The following is a 5,354-nucleotide window of genomic DNA, read 5'->3' on the forward strand; positions in this document are numbered from 1 at the left end:
TGATGATGATGATGATGATGATGATGATAATGATGATAGAGGAGAAGGATGAAAAGGAAGGAGGAGAAGAAATTCTAATGAAAAAAGAAAAAGAAAAAGGAGGAGATGGTGGTGTTGGTGACAACGGTAATGAAAAAAAAAAGAAGACGTAGCATTAGGTGTGAAGAAGAAAAAGAAGAAGAAGAAGAAGAAGAAGATGATGAAGAAGAAGAAGATGAAGAAGAACGCATGCGTGAATTTGAAACAAGAAGAAAAAGCAGCAGCGCGAGAGAAGAAGAAAGAGAAAAAAAGAAGCGCATGATCTAAATTAGTTGGATGAACTTGGATGTTAAAATTGCTTAAATGTGGAGAATAATTGATGAGCGGATAATTTATACGCTTTTTGGCATTGTTTTTAGTATGTTTTTAGTAGGATCTAGTTACTTTTAGGGATGTTTTCATTAGTTTTTATGTTAAATTCACATTTCTGGACTTTACTATGAGTTTTTGTGTTTTTCTGTGATTTCAGGTATTTTCTGGCTGAAATTGAGGGACTTGAGCAGAAATCAGATTCAGAGGTTGAAAAAGGACTGCAAATGCTGTTGGATTCTGACCTCCCTGCACTTAAAGTGGATTTTCTGGAGCTACAGAACTCGAAATGGCGCGCTTCCAATTGCGTTGGAAAGTAGACATCTAGGGCTTTCCAGAAATATATAATAGTCTATACTTTGGCCAAGAATAGATGACGTAAACTGGCGTTCAACGCCAGCTTTCTACCTAAATCTGGCGTCCAGCGCCAGAAAAGGAGCCAAAACCAGAGTTGAACGCCCAAACTGGCACAAAAGCTGGCGTTCAACTCCAAGAAAGACCTCTACACGTAAAACACTCAAGCTCAGCCCAAGCACACACCAAGTGGGCCCCGGAAGTGGATTTATGCATCAATTACTTACTTTTGTAAACCCTAGTAGCTAGTTTATTATAAATAGGACCTTTTACTATTGTATTAGACATATTTGGTCTCAGTTTTAATCCATTGTTCATCTTAGGAGACTATTGATCACGTTTTAGGGGGCTGGCCATCTCGGCCATGCCTGGACCTTTCACTTATGTATTTTCAACGGTAGAGTTTCTACACTCCATAGATTAAGGTGTGGAGCTCTGCTGTTCCTCAAAGATTAATGCAAAGTACTACTGTTTTCTATTCAATTCATCTTATTTCGCTTCTAAGATATTCATTCGCACTTCAATCTGAATGTGATGAACGTGACAATCATCATCATTCCCTATGAACGCGTGCCTGACAACCACTTCCGTTCTACCTTCGACTGAATGAGTATCTCTTAGATCTCTTAATCAGAATCTTCGTAGTGTAAGCTAGAATGATGGCGGCATTCAAGAGAATCTGGAAAGTCTAAACCTTGTCTGTGGTATTCCGAGTAGGATTCAATGAATGAATGACTGTGACGAGCTTCAAACTCGCGATTGCTGGGCGTAGTGACAGACGCAAAAGGATAGTAAATCCTATTCCAGCATGATCGAGAACCGACAGATGAATAGCCGTGCCGTGACAGGGTGCGTTGATCATTTTCACTGAGAGGATAAGATGAAACCATTGACAAGGGTGATGCCTCCAGACGATTAGCCATGCCGTGACAGGGCATTGGATCATTTTCCTGAGAGATGACCGAAAGTAGCCATTGATAGTGGTGATGTATCACATAATGCCAGCCATGGAAAGGAGTAAGACTGATTGGATGAAGATAGCAGGAAAGCAAAGGTTCAGAGGAACGAAAGCATCTCTATTCACTTATCTGAAATTCTCACCAATGATTTACATAAGTATTTCTATCCCTATCTTATTAATTATTATTCGAAAACACCATTATCACTTTATATCTGCCTGACTGAGATTTACAAGGTGACCATAGCTTGCTTCATACCAACAATCTCCGTGGGATTCGACCCTTACTCACGTAAGGTATTACTTGGACGACCCAGTGCACTTGCTGGTTAGTTGTGCGAAGTTGTGAACCATGGTATTGGCATCATGTTTTTGGCGCCATTACCAGGGAAAGAAAGAGCGATGAATTTTACATAATCAAAGTGTAATCACAATTTCCGCGCACCAAGTTTTTGGCGCCGTTGTGTTCGAGTTTGGACAACTGACGGTTCATCTTATTGCTCAGATTGGGTAACTTTCTTTTCTTTTTCTTTTCAAAAATTTTTCAAAAATATTTCAAAATTTTCTCACCTGTTTTCGAAAAAAAAATTTTTTTTAATAAAAATGTTTTCAAAAATATAATTTTTCTTCAGAATTTTTAAGAATGAATTCTAGTGTTTCACGAAGCATGGCTGGCTGTAAAGCCATGTCTAATACGACTGTAGGGCATGTTAGATGTGTCATGTCTGAGTTACATACTAAAGCTTGGCTGGCTATTAAGCCATGCCTGACCCTTTGATTGGAGCTTTAGAGCATAAGATTCCTGGAATTCATATTAAAAATTTTGAATCCTTATTTTTCTCTTTTCTAAATAATTTTCGAAAAATATAAAATAAAAATCCAAAAAAATTAGAAAATCATAAAAATAAAAAATATTTTGTGTTTCTTGTTTGAGTCTTGAGTCATGTTACAAGTTTGGTGTCAATTGCATGTGCATCTTGCATTTTTCGAAAATTTCATGCATTCATAGTGTTCTTCATGATCTTCAAGTTGTTCTTGGTAAGTCTTCTTGTTTGATCTTTGCATTTGCATGTTTTGTGTCTTTTTTTTGTTTTTCATATGCATTCTTGAATTCTTAGTGTCTAAGCATTAAAGAATTCTAAGTTTGGTGTCTTGCATGTTTTCCTTGCATTAAAAATTTTTCAAAAATATGTTCTTGGTGTTCATCTTGACATTCATAGTGTTCTTGGTGTTCATCTTGACATTCATAGCATTCTTGCATGCATTCATTGTTTTGATCCATAACTCTCATGCATTGCATCATTTTTCTTGTTTTTCTCTCTCATCATAAAAATTCAAAAATCAAAAAAATATCTTTCCCTTTTTCTCTCTTAAAATTTCGAAAATTAGATTTGACTTTTTCAAAAAATTTTAAAATCAAGTTGTTTCTTATGAGTCAAATCAAATTTTCAATTTGAAAATCTTATCTTTTTCAAAATCTTTTTCAAAAATCAAATCTTTTTCAAATTTCTTAGTTATTTTCGAAAATTTCAAAAATCTTTTTCAAAAATCTTTTTCTTATTTTTTCACATAATTTTCGAAAATAACATTATCAATTAATGTTTTGATTCAAAAATTTCAAGTTTGTTACTTGCTTGTTAAGAAAGATTCAAACTTTAAGTTCTAGAATCATATCTTGTGATTTCTTGTGAATCAAGTCATTAATTATGATTTTAAAAATTAAATTTTTTTTAAAACTAATTTCAATCATATGTTTTCAAAAATATCTTCTTATCTTATCTTCTTCAAAATTTGATTTTAAAATATCTTTCCTAACTTTTTATCTTCTTATCTTTTCAAAATTGATTTTCAAATTTGTTTCAACTAACTAACTAACTTCTTGTTTGTTTCTTATCTTTTTCAAAACTACCTAACTAACTCTCTCTCTCTAATTTTCGAAAATATCTTCTCTCTTTTTCAAAAACTATTTTCGAAAATCACTAACCATTTTTCAAAAACAATTTTCGAAAATTCCCTCTCTCTCTTTTCTTCTACTTTTCTTTCACTCACATAAAGGGAACCTCTATACTTGGGTAAAAAGGATCCTTATTATTATTATTAGGTTTAATTACTCTGTTGGTCCCTATAGTTTCACCAAATTTTTAATTAGGTCCCTATACGTTTTTTCTTTTCAATTGGATCCCTACACTACTATAATTTTGTAATTAAGTCCTTCCTAGTGTAAAAAATATTAGAGTTAACTGAATATTTATTTGCAAATTGAAGGTATTTATAATTAAAAACTTAATTAAATCTTTGACCGCATGTATTCTGGTAAAAATATTATGTTAATTTTAACATTTTTAACATGAAAAGGACGTAATTACAAAATTAAAAGCAGTGTAGGGACCCAATTGAATGGAAAAAAAGTATAGGGACCTAATTAAAAATTTGGTGAAACTATAGGGACCAACAGAATAATTAAACCTTATTATTATTATTCTGTGCCCTCTTCTTTGTCATATGAGCAGGAGCAAGGACAAGAATATTCTTGTTGAAGCAGATCCAGAACCTGAAAGGACTCTGAAGAGAAAACTAAGAGAACTAAATTACAACAATCCAGAGATAACCTTTCAAAAATTTTCGAACGGGAAGAGGAGATGGCAGCCGAAAATAATAATAATGCAAGGAGGATGCTTGGTGACTTTACTGCACCTAATTCCAATTTACATGGAAGAAGCATCTCCATTCCTACCATTGGATCAAACAACTTTGAGCTGAAACCTCAATTAGTTTCTCTGATGCAGCAAAACTGCAAGTTTCATGGACTTCCATCTGAAGATCCTTTTCAGTTCTTAACTGAATTCTTGCAGATCTGTGATACTGTTAAGACTAATGGAGTAGATCCTGAAGTCTACAGGCTCATGCTTTTCCCTTTTGCTGTAAGAGACAGAGCTAGACTGTGGTTGGATTCTCAACCCAAGGATAGCCTGAACTCTTGGGATAAGCTGGTCAAGGCTTTCTTAGCCAAGTTCTTTCCTCCTCAAAAGCTGAGCAAGCTTAGAGTGGATGTTCAAACCTTCAGACAGAAAGAAGGTGAATCCCTCTATGAAGCTTGGGAGAGATACAAAGGACTGACTAAAAAGTGTCCGTCTGACATGCTTTCAGAATGGACCATCCTGGATATATTCTATGATGGTCTGTCTGAGTTATCTAAGATGTCATTGGATACCTCTGCAGATGGATCCATTCACCTGAAGAAAACGCCTGCAGAAGCTCAAAAACTCATTGACATGGTTGCAAATAACCAGTTCATGTACACTTCTGAAAGGAATCCTGTGAATAATGGGACGCCTATGAAGAAGGGAGTTCTTGAGGTTGATACTCTGAATGCCATATTGACTCAGAACAAAATATTGACTTAGCAAGTCAATATGATTTCTCAGAGTCTGAATGGAATACAAGCTGCATCCAACAGTACTCAAGAGGCATCTTCTGAAGAAGAAGCTTATGATCCTGAGAACCCTGCAATAGCAGAGGTGAATTACTTAGGTGAACCTTATGGAAACACCTATAACTCATCATGGAGAAATCATCCAAATTTCTCATGGAAGGATCAAAAGCCTCAACAAGGCTTTAATAATGGTGGAAGAAACAGGTTTAACAATAATAAACCTTTTCCATCACCCACTCAGCAACAGACAGAGAACTCTGA

The 5,354-nt window shown here is 34.9% G+C and overlaps 1 non-coding gene across 1 annotated transcript; it reads right to left on the minus strand.

Moving 5' to 3' along the window:
- Nucleotides 1–4,695: 4,695 nt before the first annotated feature.
- Nucleotides 4,696–4,803, minus strand: LOC148570595 (small nucleolar RNA R71). The gene has a single exon (XR_015907912.1). It is a non-coding gene; the product is annotated as a small nucleolar RNA R71 (small nucleolar RNA).
- Nucleotides 4,804–5,354: the final 551 nt, after the last annotated feature.

Source organism: Arachis ipaensis, chromosome B3 (genome assembly GCF_059453495.1).
Source record: "Arachis ipaensis isolate K30076 ecotype BB chromosome B3, ASM5945349v1, whole genome shotgun sequence".
NCBI lineage: Eukaryota > Viridiplantae > Streptophyta > Magnoliopsida > Fabales > Fabaceae > Arachis > Arachis ipaensis.